Here is a 25,755-nt window from a genome sequence, read left to right as displayed (position 1 = left end):
ATTCATTTGGTCATGCAAATTCTAACACGTATTGCCTTTCCAGGCGCACAGTACCATCCCCAGCACTTGCTCTGTTTTCAACTTCTCAATAGCTCTGTGAGGGTGGAGCCTAGCCTCCTTGTATCTCAGAAGGCGCTACTTGCACTAGCAGAGAGTCTCAGATGCCCTGGTGGAGCTATACCTTCAACGATTCCAGGCTCATTTTCAGTGACTTCTGAGCTTGGGAGCCTGACATCTGCTCTTTTTGGAGCCAGAAAGGGCTCTAGTGTGGACACTGCCCACTACCAACCGTGGCACCCAGACTGGGATATCAAGGGCTAAGGATGCTTGGGGCCTGGGGAACTTCACCCATGAAGGCTTGGCCTGATGCACAGCCTTGCTCCTCACCAGTGGATCAGTGCTATTCTCTTCCCCTTTCCCCGCTCCATGAGCAGCAGTGGCCCAGCTTGTCACTGTTGTCCTTAGACACTGATGTCTGTGGGGCAGTGGGAAGAGTACTGACTTTGGATACAGACTGAGGCTCAAATCCTGATGATGCCATTTGCTCTTCTGTGTGGGACTTTGAACAAATTGCTTCACCTTTCCAAATGAGCCTCAGGTTCCTCATTGGGAAAATGGTCACAATAACCACTTTGCCTCAAAGTCTCACCTTGAGGGATGAAGGACATTAATAGATACAAAAGCATGTGACACACTTGGTCTTCAGTGAGGACTGGTCTCCCTGTGGCCACACAGTCTCTCAAAGGAGCTCCTTGCCCAAGGAGGCCTACATGTCTATCCCAGGACTTCACACAGCCTCTTTAGTTCAGCTTCCTATCTGTGTCTAACCTACCCGGTGCTTATCCTGTGTCTTCTTGTTTCCTGAGCCTCTCAGGGTCATCATATCCACCACTCTGGATCCCAAAGAGAGGAACTCTTCATACAGATGGAGCTGGAGTGGAAGATGATCTGCTCTTAGAGCTTTCTAGAAAGGGTGCTTCCCCCTAAACCTAGGGCCTCAGGTTTCTGTATCACTTGGCCCTCTAGGTCAGAAACCACAGTCCCTGTAACTGCACTTCTTGTCCGCTCCCTCTTATCCTGCTGTCAGGGAGAGGAGAACAGCTGGTTCCCATCCTCAGAATAATAAGCCTGCCGTGCAAATCGGTTTCCAAAATCATTAGGCCACAAAGATTCTATTCAGCTGCGATGTTTGCATTGGCCCCGCCCTCATTTCCCAGAGGCTGGAAGACATTCACTCCCAGAGACACTGGCACAGAGACGCACCCGAGAGACTGAGAGCTTGCAGGTCAGAGGCCTGTACAAATTTTCCCAGAGAAAGAAAGAGCCAGGACAACAGCCTCAGAAGAGCCACAAAGGCCCTTCACCCCAGAGCCTAGGAGGGGCTTGCAATCTTCACACTTTTTGGAAGGACCCTCAGCAGCTGCCCAACCACAGAAGCAAGAACCTGGCACGGCTGAAGCCTTCCAGATGCCCAGCCCTGTGCTAAGAGGGGAGAGAAGAGATGAGGCGTGTCCCCTGTTCTTGGGAGTCTTGTTACCTAGTTGAAAGGACCGAGCGCGCACACGCGCGCGCACACCCCCCCGCCCCACAGATATACACACCAAGTTAAATAACTGTTTCCTAACAACAATGCAAGAGACGTCACCAGATAACATATGCTCTGCACCAGATGGAGGGGTTTGGGGAATAAGTGCCAGAGGATCACAGGGCAGGAAGAAAGCACACAGTGTCCTTCCCTTGGCCAGCTCTGCCAAATTTGCCCAAGGCATTGGGGAAGAACCACTTTCCTCTCTGCCAGTCTCAAAGAAAGCATTACCCTTTGGCATTCTGGGAGAACTACCTAATGACCAGTGCCTAACTTGGAGTTTTCCCAGTGAACTGGGTCAAGTGGAGGCAGCTCAAGGTTCTTGGCCACCTAGTCTGCTACTCGGGGATGCAGAGAGTGGGTAAGGTATTGGGAAAGGCTGTAGTCTCTAAATGAGGTTGAAAGAAGAAAAGGAACTATTACTACTACTCATGAAATGTCCACTGTGTGCTGATAATGGTGACAGGTATAGTGTGGAAATGTCATAGAATTCTTTTGCAAACTCTGGATTATTAGCCAATTTTCAGAGGAGGAAACTAAGGTGCAGCGAAGTGAATGGACCTGAGCAAGGGTCCAAAGTGAGGAAGTGGTTGAACGTGGTCTCCAACCTAGATCTGTCTGGCTTCAAAAACTCTACTTTTCTCACTACGCCATAGAGTGAGTGGGACCGACCCTCCCCACGAATACCAGGTTGGTATCACTGAACCTGTGGTAGCCAAAGCAGGGGTGAATCTCTGCTTGTGGTCCCCTGGGTCACTTTCTCCCCCATTAGGGGCCTCAGGTGACCAGCCCAGGAAGCCTCAGCCTCCTGGGGATTCAGAGGCCAACCTCTCTTGCTCCCAGCTAGGCTTCTAGCCCAGGAAGATGGGGGTCTCTCTTCCTATGGACAGAAAAGAGCCTCGTGGCCTCCATTGGTGATCCAGCCTTTTGTCCCCCAGTTACTTACAGGGCCTTTAGATGCAAGACAAGTCCAGACTCTGGTTCAGTGCCCTCCCTGTCTGGGACTCTGAGAGGCCACACCTGGCGACAGACAAGACTGGAAAAAATGGGGCTGGAGAGCATCTCTTTTGCCCGAAACCAGTCTGTGTCTGAACCCACTCTCTGCCCTGGCACAGAATGTGCCAAGAAGCCCCCAGAGAAGTCACATTCACAGTCCGCCCTCCTGCCTCCAGTGAGACCTTACTGATATCATCATGACAGACCTTCAGAACCTGCATGTTCAGGTCAGCTCTTGCCAAGGAAGCTGCTCTCAGAGCAGGCTGTGAGCCTGCAGAAAGTGCCTTGGTTCTGGGAATTGCTGCAGGGAGCACTTTCCACATCACCGAGACAGCTGCCTGGAGCCTAAACCTTCAGCCATTGCCACCACTATGACCTCCACCAACATGATTTCTTCTACCCTCATTGTCTCCATTGCCACTTCCATCACCATCATCACCAATTTAATACAATCTGACATCACTGTCCTCACCTTCCTCAATATTAACATTTTTACCACCTCTGTTATCACCAACAGTCACCAATATTGCCATCCATATATTTCTACTCACCGTTACTACCTCCACCACCTTCTCTGCAAATATATTTACTTATTCAAAAGGCTAATTGTCATTGCTCTCCATTCAGAGAGAGCACCAGGAGCCCAAACCCTGGCCTCTAGTCAAACACTGACTAACATAGACATGTGCATATGAGATCCATCAAAACAAACCTGTATACCTGTTATGCTATTGACATGTTTGAGAGTGGCTATTCAGGTCAGGGGTCACAGGCCTGCCACAGTTGACAGAATTCTGGATCTTGATGGGTCAAGTGCTATTCTCTTGGTTGATCTGAGCCTGGTGTAGCTGGAAGCTCTGTTGAAGGCTGAGGGAGGGGCTGGTAAAGAAGGGCCTTGGGAGAGGGTGGGCAGGGCCCAAATGAACCACCTGCTGGAAGTGTAGGCTAGGCTTGGGGGGTTGGCGGCCCCTGAAGCCTTGAAGTTTCTTGCTCCCATGGCTGGCTCCTATGAAGACCTGTGCCCACATGTCCATGGCAATGAGGTGACTCATGCCAGGCTCTAGGGCAAGGTGTGAGAGACGGCCTAGGACATGCCTTCCAAAGACTCTAATAGGGGTGTGTGTGTGTGTGTGTGTGTGTGTGTGAGAGAGAGAGAGAGAGAGAGAGAGAGAGAGAGAGAGAGAAAGTGTTGGGTTTAGGGAAATATGTCCTCCTTTCATTCTGAGCAAACCCTGGGTACAAAGCATAGGGCAGTCAGTGCTAGCTCCAGGCTGGAGAGGGTAAGAGGCTTCCTAGCTTGTGCTCCTGGGGGAAGCTTTGGAAGCCCAGCACACCTTAGTCACCTCCTTTGCTCAAAGGGCAGCACCAGCTTCTGCTCCTTGAACTGCCTCCATCAATGAAGTTATATACAAAAGAAGAGGGAGCTTGCTATGGCCATTCTTCATTTTATGTGAATGGAGAAGGGCCTCAGTAATACTTTTATCCTTCTAGTGACAATGAGCTCCTTCCTTCTCTTTCCTGGATGCCAGTTGTATCTCAGGGCAGGGCTGACTGTTAAAATCACCATCTGTTTACATACCAAGGAGATGCCTGTAATCTGACTCAAAATAATCCTTGGATGGGGAATGGGTGGGGATGGGGGTGTGAAACAACATTAGCAATGAGTTGATAATTGTTGAAGCTGGGGTGAAGCTGTTGAAGCTGGGAGGTTATGGGAAAATACATGGGGGTTCACAAAAATGATTCTGTCTACTTTTACATATATCTGATATTTTCCATAATAAAAAGTTAAAGCAAAACAGAACAAAACAAAGCAAAACCCTGCAAACACCATGTATGTATTGAGTTGAAATCATACTTTCCAGTATTTTCCACCCACAGATGCCAGATATGCCTCTTGGACCATACAGACCACCCTTGTTCTCTCTGCCCCATGTTAGCCTTCAGCTTTTTGGACAAAAGCATGATCTTTGAAGCCAAGCAGATTTGGGCTGTGTGTTGTCTCTGCTACCTTCTAGATGTGTGATCTCCTGGAAGTTAGTCCACTTCTTTGAGTCCACTTCTCTGAGTCCACTTCTCTGAGGAAGGTGACTCCCTCATGGTCATTGTGAGGGTTCCGTGTCCATAGGCCCTCTGCACATTGCCTAGCACCAAGTGAGTGCCCAGTGCGATTGAGTTTACAGAATGTTGCTATTTTAGGCCAAGGTTCAGGGGCCCCCATGGACAGGGTAAACAGCCCCAGTTTCTCCAACTCTTTCTCCCACTTTGCAGTTCCCCTGCCTGGGTGACCTGCCTTGGCTGTTTATCAATGTGCCTTGGCAAACGTGGGGCCTACAATCAGACCCCGTAATCCAGATGGTCTGGACAGGAGAGTACAGTGGAGCTATTACCTCCCTGCATCTGGGAACTGTATTTCTATTCATACAGCTTGCGATTTCATTAGCTTTTTTAGCCACCACGTCACACTGTTGGCTTCTGTGAAACTTGTGGTCAACTCAAAGCCCTCGGTCTTTTTCACACATGCGGCTGTTAAGTCCTGTCTCTCCAGCCTGTATTTGTGCAGTTGGGCTTTGAATCTCAAAGCAAGACTTTACATTTACCGCTGTTCAATTTTATCTGGCTGGTCTTGCCCATGGTTCCAGCCTGTCGGGATTTTTGTTTGTTTGTTTTCATCTTTCAATTTGACACGTTAGGTCAGCCTCACAGCTCAGGGTCTTGGGAAATCTGGTAGTGACCAGGTCTTCTGCATTCTCCTCCAGATCACTGATAACCTTGATGGTCAGGATGGGATCAAGGCCCAGGATCCTGTGGCAGTGTGCCGAAGAATTCATTTCTGGTTGACATCAGTCAAGGCTCTTTAAGTTCCATTGTTCACCTGACCTTCTGTAGCCCACAATTCTCTATCTTGTTTACAAGGACAGTGCCAGGGTCTTTGTCAGAATCTTGCTGAACTCCATGGAGCAACACAATCCCTAAATAAACTGAGGCTTAGCTGGCCCTGGCGTGTTCTCTCCTGGTTTCATTTGGAGGTTTCTCGCCAACCAGCAACTTCACAGTTCTCTTCAGAGCCAAGTGGCTGGATATCACCAAAGTCTACCTTTCTCCCATTTTGGGACATCAATGCTACACTTGTAAATCTGGTCTCCATGGGCTCCTAGAGTCATGGTAATGGTTCTGATTTCCTATCTACAATTGCTTTCTGTACCCTAGACTCGGAGATGAAGTCATTTAAAATGACAATGCATTTAACATCCATGAGCTGGCCACTTTGGTGAGCCTGGGCTGAGTGGGCTGCGATTTTTCTATTAGGAAGCTGTCCATCTAGTCGAAAAGTCAGATATGCTGATAGTCCTATAAAAGATGGAAGGTGGCAAATGCCAGAAAAGAGGGACAGAGGCAATGCTGAGAGTTTTGGAGGAAAAAGAGCTGATGGGAAGCTGAGAGGCAATCAGAATGGCTCTATGGAAGAGGTCACTTTGGAGCTGGCCCTTAAAGTGTGGGCAGGACTTGAACAGGTGGTGATGAGGGGAAAGACTTTGTAGGCCAGTAGAAGAGCCTTGCTTGAGGTATGTAGCAGGAACAGTGAGAGATAATTGTAATAGTTGCCATTTATTAAACTCTTATGTCCCATGGATTGTATTAAGCACTTTATTTACATTATCATGAATCCCAATGCCTGCTATGAGATAGGTACCATGATCTCCTTCATTTTACATATGAACTAACAGAGGTGTGGCATGATTAAATGACTTGCCAAGTCACACTTGTGTGTCTCTGAGCTGGGCCTTTGAGCCAGGACTGTCTGACTCCAAAACCCATATTCTTAACTAGTATGTCATCCAAATCTTCTGTTTTGAGCTCCAGTGCCCTTTTTCTGCTGTTTGCTCTTTTCTCCTGGTCCACAACTCCTTCTGGGAGCCAGGTTGTGTGTGTTCTTCATGCCCTTCCCTTGGGTCTCCTGGCCTCCAATTAAAGCTATGAGACACTTTTATCTACCAGGGGCTGTTTGCTGGCCTTACTGCCTCCATGACACCATTCCTCCATAGCTTCGTTCTCTATCCCACTTTGTAGCCTTGGCATATGACCTTTCCATTTGTGAGTTTCTTTGGAAGATCCTTTTGTAGTTCTTTTACTTCCAATACCTCCCCCAGCTGTAACACTTGAGTCTAATATTCTGGTGCTCCCATCCTTCCTGATCCTTTGAGTCATTCACCTTTTGAGGGTGGTAGGCCATGAGATCATCTTCCCCAATCCTTTACCCCCAATCTTTTCCCTGACTTCCTTGAACTCTGTGGGCCCAGTGCCCAGGGTCCATGCCCACGCCCAGCCCTCCCTCCTGATAGCAGCCAGCCCTGAGCAGACTGCTCACTCCCTCCGAGGGCACCCACCACCTCCCCTTGCCCAGCTAAGTCCTTCTTCTGGGCCAGGATTAGGTCCAGAGCAGCCACTGGCCTCAGGCCCCCTCCCCCCGTTAGACCTATGGTTACAAAGGGCCACCAAGGTTGGAGCTGCCATTCCCCTTCTAGCAGCAGGAGCCTGAGGCCCACAGCAGACTGGAAGGGGCCGCAGTGGAAGGTTTATGCTGTGTGTGTGGGTACATGCACGTGTGCACATGCTTGAGTATCCACACCTCTCACAGGATGATTCCATCTCCCCTTCTAGCAGATCCCTTCCACTCGGCCATGGCTGTACTCCATCATGCCTTGGTGTTAGCATCGTGAGCTCTGTACTTCCAGTGGCTGGAATTTTGAGGTTTCTCAAGTTCTTAGCTTTACTTGGAAGAGGAGCAGGGAGCCCTAACCAGGAGGCCTCCCTCTGGCCTCATAGGGCATAGCACCCCAATCCAAACTTTCAGCATCATCCTATCTCCTTGCTGATGAAGCCCACCCTATCCCCTCTTCTCTCTTTCAGAACAACGCAGCAGAGCACAACTCAAAAGCCCTCTCTGGCTTTGGAGGCATGAGAACTGAGTATGTGATCAGAGCAGTCTCTCTCAAATTGCAGATTGCAGCGCATTAGCAAGTCATGTCATTAGTTCAGTGAATTTGGACAAGGATTTTTAAAAAATGAAATCGAGTACATCGCATGTAGTAAGGATCATTACCATTTCACAAACCTTGTTCCCATTTTGTATATACCTAGTTTGACACACACGTATATAAATTTGTTTTTCTAGGAGTTTCAAAAAAATAAATAACCCTCAAAGCATTGTTCTATTGTCAGCTGTGTGACCTTGAACAAATCACTTCCCCTGTCCAGTCCTCATTTTTTCACATGGAAAACGGGGAGAGTAATCCCCCTATTCTCCCTCATTCCCAGATGTGAGGTCTGTACGGCAGGCCTCTGGAAGCACTTTGAAGACTGAGAAGTGCTGTGCACACAGGAGTTATTAGTGTAGCAGGTGACCGGTTCCCACTGTGCCTAACCCCCATCCTCCCATTTTTCTGCTTTCTCTGCAGGGCCTCACAGCCACTTGGTACCCAGTGTGAGCTGTGCCAGGGTGTCTCCAGTGTGGGGATTCCAGGCTGCATGTGGGAAAGCCTAGCATGGCTGCTCTGCATGGGCTGCCCAGCTCTGCCCACACCTGCCTCCAAGCAGGGAGCCACGAGGGGCAGACAGTAGGTGCTGCTGTCTCACCCTCACGAACAAAAGAAATGGGACACCTCTCTATTGCCACTGCACCTGGTCTGGTTTCAGTTCCCCAGATGGTGAGGCTTCAGAGGAGGCCCAGAGCATAACTTCTCGAGGGGCTGAGTGTGTAAGCAAAGCAAGGAGGGAGGGATAGAGGAAGCTGCAGAGTCTCACCCCTGCGGGGGCCACAAAGACTATGGTGTCTGCACACAGAGTCTGAAGCCCCTCTCTACTAGTTTCTAGACATGAGGGCACCAGTGAGTCACTTCATGATGTTAAGCCTCAGTCTCTTCATCTGTGAAATGGGATCACAAGCTCTAACCTTACAGAGTCGTAGCAGCAGTGAGCTACCACCTGGAAAAAGACACACCAGGTCCTTCTGGCCCCAACTGAGCTGATGCCCAAGTTCCCCCATTTTATGACACAGGGAGCGTAGCAGAGATGCCTGCATGAATATGTAAGTGTGATTTGTGTATGAGAGGTTTGCGGACACATGGATTGGTGGGGTGGATCAGTATTTCTAACCCTTCAGGAAGAGGGGCTTCACTCCCTTTCCTCTATTTCCTCCAGGCAACTGTTTTCTCAAACTCAGGAGCATCATTTCCCTCTCTAAGCTTCAGTTGCCACACTTGCCTAAGGCAGGGTTGGTGCCCCAGGCCCTGTCCTCAGGATGCTGAGCAGAGCCCAGAGAGGTATGTGAGCCTGAGACCCAGGCATTGGCTCCTGCCTTCTGTGGGTGGCATCTCTGGGTGGCCTCTCCTCCAAGTTGAGGAAAGAGGTATGTGCCCTGCTCTAGCAGCCCAGACCTCCCAGCACCTGGGTCCCATGCAGTCAGGAGGGTTCAGGCCTGGGAAGGTGAGCTCCTGTTCCCCACAACCCTTGCCTTTAGGCATCTGAGCAACCCTGAGACAGAAGGATAATTAGGCCCAGACCTGGGACTATGCACTGTGTGCTCTTAGAGTCAGTCCTATTAGAGATGAAGGAACCCAAGTTGGTATAGGGCCCATTCTGAAGTGGGAGGTGTTGCAGAAAATGAGCAGTATCCTGTCTATTCCATGGGAGGGGCTAGGGCGGGAGGTCAGCACCCCCGCTGGAGAGGAATCCTACTAAGGTCCCTTGCAGCTCTTCAGGGCCTCACTCCAGGGCCCTGCCCCTGGGCCCAGCCCGCCTCTTTCAGCTTGGTTCCTAAGGTGGGTGTCCCCATGCTAACTGGCCAAAACTCTCCATTTCCCACCCCTCTCCTCTTCTTCCTGCTCCAGCTGTGTTTCTGCTCCTCCTCCTTGAAGCCTACTTGGCTGTTGACATCTCAGAGATATTTGTAGATCTCTATCTCAGGAGGCTGTTGGCCTGACTCATCCCTGAGCCAAGCCCTGTCTGCTGGCTCCTTTCATCTTCCCTTCGCAACCAATCCCTCCTCTCCCTTAATCATTTTCTCTCTCCCTCTGAATGCCCTCCAGCAAATCTGGCTCCCCACTTCTCTACCTTGCCTGTTCTTCACTTGAGAATCCTTCAGGGCAACCCCATGCCACTGTCTCCCTGAACACAACAAGGGCAAGGTTGCAAAAGCCACTTGAAGTGTGTTCAAGGCCTTGGGTCAACTGCTCATTCACTGCATCAGAGTTTGGACAAATGGTTTTGCAGGGACTCAGTTTCACCTTCTGACAAATGTGCAACAATGATCGGAGCCCTATCAATGTCCCAGGCCTGTTGTTATGAACAGCAAAATGAGATGGTGTATGAACAGCCCTTCGGCGGATGGTGGAGGTGGTACACTGGGTGGGACTGGTGCTGCTCTGGCTTAAGAAGGATGGAATAAAGTTGTAGTCCTTCACTGACTTCCCCTAGGCCCACCATAGTCCCACGACCTGCTAACCAGCTCACACTTTCTGCTGCTCCTCCTTTACCTCCATTTCTCTCTAGCCCTCTCTTTCTTGCTTATTCTTTGCTGTCTGTCTCCCTTGGTCTCTATCTTAGTAGAGAGTGCTCTTCTCTCCCAGCTGCACTGCCAGTCTGGGCTTGTGCCTGCCACCCCCATAAGGGAAGGATCAGGAAAGCCCAAGGCCACAGACAATGGAGCCCAGGGGAAAGTCCAACTCTACCCGCAGTGAGCCCCAGAGATGAGAAGGGCCTGGCCACAAGAACTCATCCCAGGCTTTTTCCCAAGTGCCTGGCCCAAAGTTGGGCTGCGCATGGCTTAGTGGGGGTGGATTGGCTGGCATAGAATTTCCATGTTATTTATTCAAACCCAACCAGCCCTTGATGATTTCCCTTCAAATGTTCAAATGTTCTTCTTGTTCCCCTGAGGGCATGTCTTGAGGTGGTCTGGGCCCACTTCCCTTCTTTGGGCCTCAGTGTCCCCATCTGTGCAACGAGAGGGGATAGACTAGGACAAGTACAAGGTCTTTCCAGCTCGAGCTGTGTTATCCAACAAATGTCATCTTCTCAGCCATCTCCCTGAGTGGTCCTGGGGGTTTCTCTCCTGAATGCTAAGTCAGAGTGGTTTCACTGTGATACCTCAAACCTCAAAAGCCCTGCTTTCCAGGTCTTCAAGTGTGTCCCTTACTAGGAGAGCCTCGGCCCATTATCCCAGAGAAAGAGAATGATAAGGTAGAGGCAGACAAGAGCTTGGAGAGGGTGTCCTCAGGGCAGGCTAAAAGCAGACCCTTTCTCTGTAGGCAATGGAGGAAGAAAGTCCTGGATTCAAATCCCAGCATGTTTGCCACTGTTACACTGTGTGATCTCCAAGAAGTCACTTCCCTCTCTGAGACGAAGTGTCCTCATCTGTAAAATGGGGATACAAGAGTCTTTCCATCACAGGATAAAGAAAGGGCTTTTGTGAAAGCATTTAGTAGCATGCCTGGCTCATCAGAGATGCTATAAAAGGTTGCTTCTTTCTTTCCTGTCTTCCCTGGGCAAACCTTCCCCAATGTCTTCCTTCTTCCCTATCTTCCTCCTTCTCTATGCTGGGCCTGGCCCCTCCCAGAAGCACAGATGGCCAGTTGAGGGGCTGGGGTTCACATTCCCAGCTGCTGAAAGACTCTTGGGAGCCACACAGGGGAGAGAAAGGGAGAGGTGGAAGGGGACGGGGGCGGGACAGAGACTGAGAGAGGTAGATAGGCAGGGAGAGAGACAGAGAGAGAAATATAAAGAAAGAGAGTAACAGAGAAAGACATGAGATGGAGGAAGACACACTCAGAGACACAGAGAGGTGGACAGAGCTTGGAAAAAGGAAAGGCAAACCAAACGGGAGAGTAACACAGGCAGAGAAGTAAAGTAGAGAGTGGGTAACACATGCATGCAGAGTCCAGAGAGAGCGAGCTGAGGCTGGCAGGAGTCAGAGACAAAGAGAAAAAGAAACAAAGAGAAAGAAAGGGCAATGGAGGCCTAGAATGGGAAGGAAGGAAGGGAGGAAGGAAGGAAGGAAAGAAGGGAGGGAGGGAGGGAGGAAGGGAGGAGGGGGAGGGGAGGAAAGGGGAGGGAGTTGTTAGTTCAGGGCTGAGCACAAGGCTGACACAGCACATTCCCTGCACTCTCCTTCTCTCCCTCCCACTGCCGGCCTCCAGCTGCCCCCTCCCCTTTCCTTATCACTGGGCCCTTGGCTAGGAAAGGGGCTCTGTCGGTCTGTCTGTTCTGCACATTCTTCTAGGCTGAGGTTAGCTCATGCTCCCCAGCCTCTTCCCTATGCTCCTCCACCTCCTCTGTAGCCTAGAGCTCAGGGGGGGAGGAAGCAGGTGACTACCAAAGGGAAAGGCCAACATTCCAGCTCCTCGGCAGCCTGAAGAGGAGGAGGAAAGGGGCTGCTGGTAGGAGGCTGGTGTGCCCCAGTCACTTGCAAGCTCCCGTTGATGCTGTCATCTCCTGGAGGGCTTGCCAAAGTCCCAGGGCTCTGAGGTTCTGGGCCAGGCCTCAGGCTCTGGCCCAGGATCACTGCAGAGTCCAGCCCCACCTCTGATGCTGTAGTGTCCCCTGGGAGCTCGAGGTGGCCAGCTCATACTACTCCCTAAATGGAAGCAGACCCTGTTTTCCCCAAACCACCATCTGTCAGAGCTCTGTAGGCCTGGCCTCTGAAGTGAGGGGGCTCCAGAAGGAGGGTTGACTGTAAAACCAGGCAAACCAAACAGAAGTCATCAAGGCCACTTTGCTCATGGAGCAGGGTGCTTTAGGAAAAAGAATAAGATCTAGCTTCTGGGAGTGGACTTGCTTCCTAGGGGGAGCCTTACTGCTTGGTGAAGTTCAGGCCCTGGCAAAGTGAGTGAGAGGGAGTCAGGAGGATGGTAAGACTTGGAAAATGTGTTAGTGGCTGCTTGGGGTTCTGCTGCTTGGGATGCCAGGAGTAGGAGCAACTGGATACCTGCAAGGTTGAGGGGAAGCCTGGTCAGAGACAAGAAAGATGAGAGTCCAACATTGGCCTCTCCCCTCCTTCCTCTTAGCAGACATTTCTGAGTGACTGAAGAAGGCTGTTCAGGATTTCTGCCTCTCCCTCCTCACTAAGGAAAATTAGCTAGCTGGGGAAGGACAGGAGCTCCCATCCTAGCTAGGAGGACCATTTTAAGGAAATGGAACTATTTATCCATGAAAAGGGAAAACTAGGGAAAAATGGGAAGCATGGTCTCCATCTTCAGAAATCTGAAAAGCTCTCATGGGGCAGAAAATTGACAAAAAAAAATTTGATCTGTATAGAACTCATCAGGTCACACCTTGAGGGGAAGGGACCACTCAAAGGCTGGGGAAAACTTGAGGACAGATCATAGATCCCTGTGCCCTTTCCACCACCCCGAGTTGAGTTCCCATTTATGAGAGTTTATCAATCAGAGTAGGTCCAAGGGGGAAGGTCCAAAGAAGTGGATTCAGACTATTAATAGGGAATCACTTTTTAACAGCCAGAACAGCCCAAATAGGAGAAGGTACTGGGGGTAGAGGTGTGCAAGGAGAAATCCTTGGCAGGGAAGTAGGTGGGAATAGGATGGGAAGACCTTTAAGGGTGCTGCCAGCCTTAACATTTTGATGCTGAAGTGACAGTCAAGAAATGGACCAAGAATGATGGCAGTCCTCTAGACTGCAAAGAGTAAGTGTCAGGGGAATTTCCTCATGTTCCTGCAGTTCTGTGTCCTCATTATGGTAATGTCTGGCTGTCCTTCCAGAAGACCTGGGTTCACATCTCCCAGGTTCTGCTTGGAGACTAGAGGAACCTCACCCAGGCTCCTCGCCAGCCCTTTCACCAGTCTTCTGTGGGGCTCAGGCCCTGATTTTCTCTGGTTCAGTGTCTGGGGATTTCATTTAAAGAGGCAGAAGTCAAGGTAGACAGAGTGAGCCCATGGTGGGGCTGGGGTGCTGGGTGTGACAAAGCGTTGTCAATATGCTGCCTGAAGAGGTGGTCGGTCCTGTCCCTGGAAGTCTTTGAGAAAATGCTGGTTGACCACTTGGAAAGGTGCTATCAAGGACGACGTGGGGGCCTGAGAACCTTCAATTGGAAGGCTTGCGGATCTGTCTGGGCCACGCCAAGCAGGTGTCTCCTGGGCTGGGGCCAACTGGAAAAATACCCAGTGGGCCCAGGCTGGGCCTCTGATCTCAGGCCTGGCAGCTCCAGGAGGCCCCCACCCCAGTTCACCTGCTGAGGCTCACTCCAGTCTGAGCCCAGCCCACCTTATGTCTGGCCAGGTGCGGCAGGGTGGAGTGGCTGTATGCAGACCTGAAATGAAGACCACATGGCAGTCCGAACCCCACCCATGCAAGAGGGGCCTGGCCAAGTTGGAGGCCAGAAGAGCCCCTCTAGCTTTTAGGGCCTTAGTGGGGAATCAAGGGACTGTATGGCCATTCATTTGGGAGCTGTGCAGGCCTTTTTCTAGCTCAGTTCTTCCCTTTCTTGCTTTGAACTCTGGCCTGGTGACCTCAGGCCCTTTCTGCCTGGTTGGACTGATCCTCTCTTATCTCCGCCCCCATCAACATTCCTCATTCCAGTTTCCCCATCCCAAGCTGGGATACATACCTGAAGGGCAGATCAAAGGCCCACAGCTGCTCTTGTCAGCTCCCATTAGACCTCAGCCGAGGAGGAGAGCCCACCCTGGCAGGCTGCCCTGGCCCCTTCACCCTGCAGTCCCCACCCTGGGCTTTCAGAGGCGAGCTCACCCCGAGGTGGCGCCTGCAGATGCTGAGAGGACCCTGCTTCTGCAGCCCTTCCCCCTCCTCCCTTCTCCGAGGAGGAGAGAATGCTTCAGATGCCTGAGTGGGAAGCAGGCCTGGAGCCTGGGACCTGGGCAGACAGCTGCCTGGACAACATGGACCCTGGTCCCTGGGAAGGGCCTGTTCCTGTCCCAGCTGCCCCAGTTGAGATTCTGCTAGAGATGAAGGTTGAGAACTCCTCTCTACAACCACAAGGCAGTGCTGGCAGAAGCATCACAGAGGCCTGGGCTTTCTTCCCAGTTCTGCCATGTTGAGAGAGTCTTCCAGGCCCTGGTGACCCAGCCCTCATTACACCTCTAGCTGCACTGGTCCCCTCTGAACTTCTCAAACACACATCACTCATTCCCTTCCATGCTTTTGCACTCACCCAGCCTCTTCCCAGACTGCCCTTCTTCACCTGACAAAATCCTGTCCCACAGGATAAATAAGATAAAAAGCTACATATATATTTATTCCATTTTGGGGTAAAAAGGGTATCTGACAATAACATATTTATTGAGCACTTACTATATTCCAGGTGCTATTCGAAGTGTTTTATAACTTAACCTTCATAACAACTGTATGAATTATCATCATATTTTACAGATGAAGGAACTGAGGCCCAGAGAGGTAGAACATCTAGGTCAGTGACACACAGCTAGTAAGTGACTCCTCCCATTTGGCAGCCTCTCACTGGTGGAGTTGCAGCAAGACAGGAAGGCAGGATTCTTCTCTGTTAGTTCTAACAGTGACACTCTCCAGGCAACAGGATGAGGGTGGTTTTTAGAAGACAGCATCTTTGCCACAATCTGCAGAGTGCATGGTTATGGAGGCAAGAGAATGTGGTTTTAAACATTTGAATTCTGAGGTCAGGGACATCTGAGACCAAGTCACAGTTTTTATACTCACTATGTGAATGACCTGGGCTATCTTGCTATCTCCTCTGAGCCTTCCCTTGGTCATTGGTCAACCAGGGGTGATAATATTTATTGTTAAGATGGTTACCTTGATTAACCAAGATGCTGAATGAGCAGCACTTACTTTAATAGGCCATAAAGTCTTAGTTTTTATAATGAAAGAGAAAGACTTGAAGATTGCTACATCCAACAAAGCTCTGGTCAAAATCTATGCCCCCTGGGAAGGCTTTCCGCTGCCCCTCCTCCTCACTACACTCCAAAGAGCAAAAGATTCACCCGTAGCACAGAAAAGATTCTAGCCTTAGCACACTAGCCAATATTCCCAGGGTCTTCTCTGCAGTGGGGACAACGATGTCACTTTCTAATCTTTGCTCACTACCCCTGGACCCAATGCAGTGTCAAGGCACAGAGGGGCTTCCATAAGCTCACTCATCAAACATTTGTTGAGCACTTACTGGTGTTCATTGGATGCTGGGGATGCACAGGTGAGGAAGATGCTGCCCCTGCCTTTGGGGAGCTCATACTTTGGGTGGGAGACAGACTTGACATTGTTGATCATTATACATCGACAGAGGGAAGTTAGAGGAACACATTTACTCAATCATCCTTGACGAATGTGTATTGAGTGCTTATTACAAGGCAGGCTCTATTCTTAGAGACTTATCTATGATCATTATCCTATTAATAATCCAGACTGGCAGGGTAAGGAGAGGCTTCCTAGAGGAGGAAGTGCCAGAAAAATAGTAGGCTCAGGCTTGGTGAGGCTACAGGAGAAGGGTGTTCCAACAATGTCATTGCTAGGGGAATGGTTTTCAGGGAATGTGTTTGCGCCTTGAGTCCCCATGAGCTTGCTAAGGACACTAAAACTAGAATATCAGTAGCATCCCCCGTAGACCAGTGTTTGAAGGCAGATGGCCCCTCTATGACTCCCTCACCATGCCCCTCTATCCCAGGAAGTGGGAGTAACACATGCAGGGGCAAGAATCAAAGGATACCTGGTGCATTTTTAGAACTGTGAGTCATTCAACCTATATGGAGCATGGCAGTCAGGAATGAGGGGCTGAGGAGAGGAGTGGGGAGAGAGAGAAGACTGGAGAGGTAACTAGGGGCCCGGCCCTGGGTTGTGGCTGCAGAGTGTGCACTTATAGGCCAAGGAGAGTTCTCAGAAGGCTTTTAAGTGACATAATCAGATGTGTACTTCAGGAAGTTAACTGGGTGTGTGAAGAAGATGAGCTCAGTACGGGTCCTGTGGATTTTGAAGGGCCTGCAGGGTTTTCTGGCTGGAATGGGGCTGGGCTCGGGGGAGAGGGCTGGGCTGGAAGCCTGGGGTGGAGACTATCAGTGCAGAGATAGGAGCTGGAGTTGAGAGAAGATGAGCTCATGCAGGGAGACTGGGTGGCGGGCGAAAAATAGGAGAAAAGACTGAGTTTGGCCCTTCCACTCTCCAAGAAATTGGAGAGAGGGAGGAGTGAGCAAAGGAAACAGAAGAATAGCCAGGGAGCTAGGAGGGAAACCAAGGAAGTGCTGGGGGAAGTGAGTGAACATTTGTTAAATGCACTTGGCATATGAGTGACCAAGGGCAGCTATCAAAATGAGCCACTCACCAGTGAAGAGTTAAAGGCAAAGAATCAGGCAGGATATTTATGAATGAAACACGAGTCATAATGTAGATTCCTGGGCCGTGCCCCAGAGATTTTGATTCAGTCAGTCTGGGAGGGGCCCGGGAATCTTCACTTCCAACCAGCATCAAGTGATGCAGGAGCAGGCATCTGTGGCATTCACTTGGAGAATTGCTGCTGTCTCAGGGGCAGTGGTAAAAGGCAGAGGGTAGCGACAATGTTGTGGTGCCCTGTTCCTGCAGCAGAGAGAGAGGCAGGATGAGCAGTGGCATTCTGCCACCCAGTGCACTCACCATCCGCCTCCGCCCCCAGAGCTTTCTCTTAGAACCCAGGTGCAGGCCCGGATCCCAGCCAGGAGTAAACCGAGCCTCAGTGTGGAAAATATGGAACCAAGATATCCGGGGAGGGGGTGGGCGGGAAGGGGAATAATGCAAACCATGCAGATCCGGCCGTGAAAGAGCCAGGGAAGGGGGGCCAGGGACTAGTGAACAGCAAATGAGATAGGAGCTTGCAATGTGATATGGTAGTCCAATAAAGCCACTCTCTCTCTCTCTCACTCTCTCTCTCTCACTGCTGCAGACTGGAACGAAATCAGAGGATCCCTCATCTGCAGCCTCAGCCTTGCTGGGACACCTCATGCATCTTCATGGTTGTGTCCTGTTGAGCAGTAGGGGTGCTGAAAATCACAGGGCATTGCTGCTGGGTTGAGCTAAGGCTGGAGGACAAGCAGTACTCCACTGTTTTATGATGCAGGCAATCTGGGTTGTAGTTCAGCTCTACCAACCACTAATGGGCTGTGTGGTCTTGGATAAGTCACTTAACCTCTCTTGGCCTCCACTGCTGCTGCATCAGTAGGATGGAGGAAGTGGGAGCTAGATGATATGGGACCCCTCAATTCTACTCTGTAGGAGTACCACGGGCTAGTGGATTTTCCCAGGTTTTGTTGTGACCTCTCTGTAGAGACAAAAAGGGAGTCAGCTGGCCCAGCATGTATTGGGTACTTACCCTGTCCTTGGGACTGTGCTGAGAATTTTATATTCAGTCTTCTGTTTCAGCTCCACAACAGCCCTGGGAAGAAATTATTACACCCATTTTACAGATGAGGACATTGAGGCTTTGGGAAAGTGGCAGTTGAGTCTGGAGGTTGGGGGAAGAAAAGGCATGGTCTCAGTACCTGCACATACTCCCCTCACCCCAGGGTTCCTGGATCCCATATTCCCAGCCCTAGAGGTTAGCACTCTCCTAGCAGGTTTTTGTTTAACTAATCAGCCCATTGCTCTAAGAAGCAGCCCCTCCCCTCCAAGCTCATTGCTCTATACTTCCTCAAGAGAGTTGGACATATGGCCTACCACATGGGGAGAAGGGACACACATGGCTTGATAAGGGGCCGGCCAGATCTTTGAAATGTCTTTTTGACATGCCCAAGGGAGTCGGCAGCCGTGTGGGGCCCTCGGTGTGAGGTCTGGGCACAGGGGTCCTCTCTGCCAGCCTCCCCTTCACCTTGATCCATCCCAGAAGTCTAGCTCTCTTAACAGGGATCCTCCGAGCCAACCTAATGATTGCCAGGTGGAGGTGGAGGACCAGGGCAGAGGCCTCCAGGACCCCACCCCGCCCCAGCTCTAATTGGCTTCCCGGCAAGCTGGGGATGACTGCCCTCTCCAAGTTAGGCCTGGCTTCTCTCAACACAGGACACTTGCCCAGCCAGCCCCGCTGTTCCCCTGACAAACCCTTCCCTGTGGGCTTTGCACTGAGTGGAAAGAGACCTGGGGTCTGGCTTTGGGACCTGGCCTGGCCCAGGATTCTGGGGGAGTGGCTACTCTTGTAGGGAGCCCCCTACTCAAAGCCACGCCTGACAGCCTAGGACTGGGGCGTGGGGCTGTCCAGAGTCAAGTTCTTTTCCTACCTTTTCCCTGGGACCCTGCTCTCGAGACCCTTCTTCCATCCTTTCTATTTATACAAATCCCTAAGGTCCTCTGAGAACCAAATTAAGGCCTGAGTCCTACAAACTCACAGGTTGACCTTGCCCAAGTCATTAGCCCTGCTTGAGCTCTCAGTGTCCTTTCTAACTGGGATATACCATGACCCACCAAGTCTATTCTTCTCAAATGACTCCATGGTTGTGACTTCTTCCTGTCACAGGGAATGGATTGCCTGTAAACTGCAAAAATCAAGTCCCACCTCAGCAGGTGTAGCTCAGTGGATTGAGTGCCAGCCTTCAAACCAAAGTGTCACTGGTTCGATTCCCAGTCAGGGCACATGCCTGGGTTGCAGGCCAGGTCCCCAGTTGGGGATGTGCGAGAGGCAACCACACATTGGTGTTTCTCTCCCTCTCTTTCTCCCACCCTTCTCCTCTCTCTAAAAATAAATAAATAAAATCTTTTAAAAAAATCAAGTTCCAATTCCTTAGCTTGGTATTTAAGTTCTTTGGCCATTTGGCTCCACTTTTCTTCCATGAAGTCTTATAGTCGCTTTGGACTTCTGACTGTTCCCAGAACACACTGGGCCTTTTCTCATGGCAGTGCTTCCCCCTTGGGCAAGCCCCCTGTTTGCAATGCCCCTTGACTCATTCCCACCTCTCCAGCTCTTTGCAACCTCCCAGGGCCAGCCCAAGTTGAAAAATGAAGGGCTCCTTCTTTTGTTTGCAAAGCCATTGTTAGTTCCTGGATTACCTCTGTTCCTGCAGTGGAATATTCCAATGAGTGTCTCCTTGAGGGCAAGGATAAGTGTTTGTTGAATCGTAAACATAAGAAATACCTAACATTGACTTCCTTCACAGAGCCCTCCATCCTTCCTTATAGACAGTGCACTAAGGGTTCATTTATACACCATAGCTGTTTAACGGAAAAGTCCAGGTGCTAATGATCTAAGTTAGAGGATCCAGACAACGCCACTAACTCACTGCATGTGTGACTTTGGGTTAGTTACTTTCTCTTCAGTGTCTCAGTTCTCATCTAACAGGTAGTTAGAAAGTAGTTCAACTTGCAGACTCTAGAGCTGGACTACCTAGGGCAAGCCACACTTTTGCTGTGTACTAGTCCTGTGACCTTGGGCAAGTGACTTCACCTCTTTGACTTTCAGTTCTCCCATCTGTAAAAATGAGGAAAATAATGGTACCTGTTTGTGTCGTGGGAATTAAGTGAGTTAATAAATGCATAACACTGAGAGCTATGGTAAGCTCTTGATAAGTAGTAGCTGCTGTTATGATTAATCATATTCTTAACTGTCCAGTGGGGCTCAGGATGCCTGGCAGGTGGGGTGGAAGCAGGAATTAAAGGAATGAGAGGGCCTAGAAAGCCCTCCAAATTCTGTGAGCTGGACTGCACATTGCAAATGTGAGTCATCATGTGATAAGAGGCAAACTGGTTTTCCTCCACAACTGACTGGTCTAGCAGGCAGGGTGTTAGTGGGTGTAGTTGGCCTATCTGCATGTTTTCAAGGCTTTGCAGTCTCATCATGAAAACGAATCCAAAGGAACTCCCAGGACAGGCAAAGTACAGGGCCTCAGCCACTGGTCTAGTAGCTCCCAAGTAGCCATGGACTTTCCCAACCATGCCCTCATTTTAAAAAGATATTTTTATTTATTTTTAGAGAGGGGAAGGGAAGGACAAAGATATGTAGAGAATTATCAATGTGCAGTTGCTTGTCGGGTGTCCCCCACTGGGGACCTGACCCGCAATCCAGGCATGTGCCCCGACTGGGCGACCCTTTGGTTCCCAGTCTGACGCTCAGTCTACTGAGCCACACCAGCCAGGGTCCATTTCCTCATTTAATCTCTACAACAATCCTTGACAGGAATCCAGGAAGGGAGTAGGAACCTCATTTTTTTGATGATATAAGTGGGGCTCACAGGAAAGGGAAGGTCACATAGCTATTGTAAAAATGTGTCAAGGACTTGAGCCCAGATCTTCTGAGTTCCAGTGCCCATAGCTGGAAGGACCAATCCTAGAGGAAGAATCTCTCTTACTTCTCCACTTGCTCCCTCTATCCGTGCTGAGTTCCCTCTTGTTCAGTAGATACGCTGGTGCCAAACCCAGTGCAAGGCCACAGAGACCCAGAGGTAAAACCAGACAGCATCTGTCTTTGCTGTCTAAGTGCTACAGGCTCCAGAATCCAGAAATGCTCATCCAAGGAGCCAAGAGCCACTGAGAACTGCAATGGAGCTACATACAAAGTGGGGCAAGGGCACAAAGGAGGGAGGACAGAAGGAGGCAGGGGGCTGTGGGAGGGAGGATGGGGACACTCAAAAGAGCAGGCCAAGCTCCTGGTCTGACAGCAAGTTGTTTGGCCTGGAAAGGGGATGGCCCAGCTGTAGGTGGTGGCTCCACCCAAGTGTTGGTCTGCCATTGATGAGCTGGCATAATGCCACCAGCCTCTTGCTTGTTCACCCCTGCATTGGCCACAGCAATAAATAGGACACAGAATGCTCAGCAAAACTGTATCCTTACTGCATTTCTGCAGGAAAGACCTGAGAAATAGCAGGCAGAAACCAGGCCAAGTAGGCAGCTAGAGCAGGAACATCTAGAGCAGATGAGGCTGAGTCACCTAAGCTTCTGGAGAGTTGGGGGTCACGATGGAGTCTCTGCCACCAGCTCCTGAACTCCTTGGTGATTTCTGGTTGTACAGATTTGACAAGGGAGAGGCTTGACCTAGTCAGGTTGCTGGCATGTGTTGGGCACAGAGCCCAGGTATCAGAGATCATGCAGAGCAGGCAGGCATCATGGGGTAGGGGTCTGAGTCATCCAATCTCAGCGGTTGAGAGCAAACCCACTCTCAATCCTGAGCTCTTAACTGCTCAGAGGCCTGTTCTTTCCACTTGACATTCATTATCTCAATGCGTCCTCACACTAACCCTGTGACTTGCTCCGGAGTTACACAGAGGGCTCAGCGGGAAGAGACCTGCCTCAGGTCACGTAGATGTAAGTGGTGGCCTGTGTGCCTCACACTCCCTGCCTGTGCTGCACGGCCCCCCATGGTGAACCCGCCAGAAGCAGAGCTCTCTGCTGCTCCTGGTATCGGAAAGAAGGAAACTGACAGGCTCTCTAGGGACCCCGCGTTGATGCTGGTGCTAAACTGGGAGAGCAATGTGTCGTGTGGGCCCTTGCCCGGGGGCACTGAGCAGCCCAGTGGACAATGTCCTGGGCAACGGCTTGACAACCCAACAGACACCGTTTACACATGGCTGTTTTCTTCTCGCTTTTCGTCAGATAATGTTTATTTCTCTTCTTGATTATGAAAGGCACACAGGCATGCCTGTTTCTTGAAAGGGCCTTTGATAAGAGCCGAGGGCAGTACATGAAAGGGCTACTCCGCGAGGGCCATTCTGCCAGCGCCTACACGCATGTGGCCCGGGAGGTTTTTTGTTTTGTTTTGTTTTGTTTGAGATGAGGGGAACAACCAGAGGAGTGGGCGCCCACCATGGCCCATAGACTCTCTCCCCCAAATCACTCTTGTCACAGAGGCGCCTTTATTCCCCGCCTCGCAAGGCCCTTGCTCCCCTTCCACTCATGGCCAGGGCCCTTCCCAGACCTTCTCAGGCCCTAGGCACTCTCCCTTTTAGTGGCTTTACCCCACAGCATATCAAATATGTGAAAATGCACCCACATCCCATATTAAATGTAATTTTTGCTATAAAATTTTCAAAGGATTTTTATAATTCCGCTTTTGAAATAATTTGCCTATGAGTAACTCGTTTCATTCCCAATTGGCTATGATTTCTCGGTAATCACTGTGCATACTTGGGAATTCTTGCAAAGTGAGGAAACCTAACCAACAAATTGTTTTCAAATGTAATGAAATTTTTAGGAATGCTAAATTTAACAATTAATGAGGTCAATATTATATTATGTTTTGTAGACACATAATAGAACATTTATTAATTCCAATTCTGCTGTTTTCTTTTCATATTTTAGAGCCAATAAATTTTCTTGGGGCTAGCACGGTTTCATAGGCCCCTGGAAAGCTTGGAGGCCCTGGGTACTGCGCCGACAGGGCCTTGTGGAGAGAACGGCCCGGATGCAGGACCCCAGGCATCTCTATCCAGCCTCTGGAGAGAACAGGACAAAGTGACCCCCAGGGGTCTTTTAAGAAGAGGGCCGGAGGGCAATGTGCATTCTTCCACGGGAGTCGAGTGGAGTCCGTTTTCACACGTTGTCTCTGACAGCCCTCCCGCCTACTGGGAGAGCCAGCTGTCACCATTACCTCTGTCTCACAGAGGGGGACATGCAGGCTCAGAAAGGAGAAGGCACTCGCTCAGAGTCACACAGCCAGCGAGGAGCAAACCGAGAACCTAACCGCCCTCTATCCCTATAGTTTTGAGGCTATGGAAAGCCAGCTTTGAAGAACTGAGGGAGGCCCAGTGCATGGGAAGATGAGTAAATATTCACTCTTAATCAGTATTATCCGAATGTTTCTCTCCCTGAAGGAATCTGCAATTAAAAGAATACAAAACATCGCCATTCTACCACTTACTAGTGGTGTAACTCTGACTACTTTTACTTAAGCCGCCGCCGTCTCATTTGTTCACCTGCACAATGGGGATAATAGTACCTATCTCAAAGAGCTGTGCTGAGAAGAAATGAGTTAGACATACAAAGCCCATAGCAGAGCGCCTGACATATAATAAATGTTTGATACGTGTTAACTGTTACTAACATTATTGCCATTATTATTATTATTATTCTCTGAGCACAAAGACCCAAGGCACCCACTGTGTGAACCTGTAAAGAGGAGTGCCTGGGGTGCTGGGGAACAAAGAGGGTAGTGCATGGGGAGCCTGAGATGTGCGCTGCACCTGGAGCTCACACTTGAATAGGAGAACCTGATCTCTAAGTCTTGGAGGGGCCGCAGACACCAACTGCCACCTGCCAGGCCTCTGGGACTGCGCAACTAAGAGGGGCTCCTTCACACCCAAAGCTGGCTGAGCTATTTTTAGTGAGGACAGCAGCTGCCCCCAAGGCCCTCCCAGCAAGCCTGGAGGTGGGAGGTGACAAGAAGGGAAGGGGAAGGCCAGAGGGAATATGAGGGATTATGTTTGCAGCCGCCTGGGCCTTGGCTCTGGGGGCCTGCCTCAGTCCAGGGTGTCCTTGGCATCTGGCCAAGCCAGTGGGTGAAGGCTTTCCCTTAGTGCAACCTCTGCCCAGAGCCAGGGGAGCCAGAGACATTCACCTCCTTCCCAGTCCACCTCTTCTTGTTGTAGGCACCCCACAAATCTCTTTCCCTGGCCTGCTTCCAGCTGCTCTGAACCAACAGTTCTGGGTGGATACTCAGGGCCAGATTGGAAGAATCCCAAGATCTTCCTTTAGGCTCCAGAGGTCCTGAGAAAGGGAGGGAATGTAGCCCTGGTTAAGCAGCCAGTCAGTAGCTGACTTAGGACTTGAACTCAGGGATACTGTCTCCTCATCCAGTGCCTTTGCCACGGTCACCCACTAGGCTAACCTTGGCTAGCTGTGTGGCCCTGGGCAAGTCCTACCCCCTCTGGGCCTCATGTGTGGGGAGGGGAGTGGCCCTGAGCTGGATGAGGGGTCCAGCCTGAAGGCAGGTAGCTGCAGGGGCAAGTAGGGGAACACCAAACATCAGCTGCCCCAGGGCCCGATGCTGTGTGGTCAAGTGCATTTTCTGCAGTCTTTGCAGGCTCCCAGGCATGCATGCATGCCCACGCACATGCTCACATGCTTACCCGACATTATCTAGGCTAGGGATCGCCATGCTGCACGTGCAACCAGTTTGCCTATCCTCCCCGAATCTAGAGACGGTTGAAGCGATTCTAATTACAGCCTGCATTCCTACTCTGTCTGAGCTTTCCCTTTTTCAAACGGTCTCGATTTTTTTCTTCAGCACTTGGCTCCCTTGCTCCCCCCGCTTGACTCCCCCTACATACACCTCATTCTCACGCCCTTCATCTCCTCCCCCTTTTCTGGGTTGGATTGTTCAACTTCAGCTTGATTTTCTGCTGTCTGTGGCTTGGCAAGACTTAAGAAAGCCCAGTCTCTGGTGTGTATGTGTGTGCATGTGTGCTTGTGTGTATGTACATACATGCCTGCATATGTGAGTGTGTACACGATGGTATGGGAAAATATGGGCATGTGTGGTGTGTTGGGCCTGTATGCACTATTTGTGTGCGTAGTGTGTGCATGTAAAAGTGCACATGCCTGCATATGTACATGTTTGCATACATGTAGTATTTTGTTTACATGCTCATACTTTGTGTGGGGGCTAGTCTCTGTGTGCATGTATGTCTGTACCTGACAGTATGTAGTCAGGGGAACCTGGTTCGGTGTACTTTGCTTGTTTTGGGTTTCACCTCTTCTCCCTCAGCACAGACACTGCCCCCTGCAGGTTGGATGGGAGGCTTACAGAGCTTCCTTGGCTGCCTCAAAGGTCCTAGTTCACCTTTGGCCTCCCCACCCTCCAGCCAGCAGCAGGAAGTCAGTCACTCAGGCTCCCCATGTTTTCTGGCTTGAACTGATGACGGTACTTTTTGTAAGAAACCCTGATCTATCCCAGCAGGACTCATGTCCCTGTCTACCTTAATCACTACTGAAGCTCAGACCTCCTTGGTCTTCCACCATCCTTCCAACTCTAATCCTTATATTGTTCTATACGTTGCCTAGATTTGGGCCTCACCTTACACTTTTTCCAAGCTCCTGAAATCCTTACACTCTGCTTTCTGGTACCATCAGCAACTCTTTTCCTCCCCATACCCTCAATCTCTTAGCACCATTTCCTTCATTCTTATGCCCCCAGGACACAACTTCCTTAAGTAAGGGCTCTATTTTTCTCCCACATACGTCTAGGCAGGGAGGTAGAGAGGATGTCTTCCTCGTTTCCAATGGCTCCTTCAAGACAATTT

The sequence above is a fragment of the Pteronotus mesoamericanus genome, unplaced genomic scaffold, assembly GCF_021234165.1.
Source record: "Pteronotus mesoamericanus isolate MK-2021 breed Mesoamerican mustached bat unplaced genomic scaffold, CSHL_Meso_final contig_256, whole genome shotgun sequence".
In the NCBI taxonomy this organism is placed as follows: Eukaryota; Metazoa; Chordata; class Mammalia; order Chiroptera; family Mormoopidae; genus Pteronotus; species Pteronotus mesoamericanus.
The sequence above is the reverse complement of the archived record's forward strand: the minus strand, read 5'-3'. Positions refer to the sequence as shown.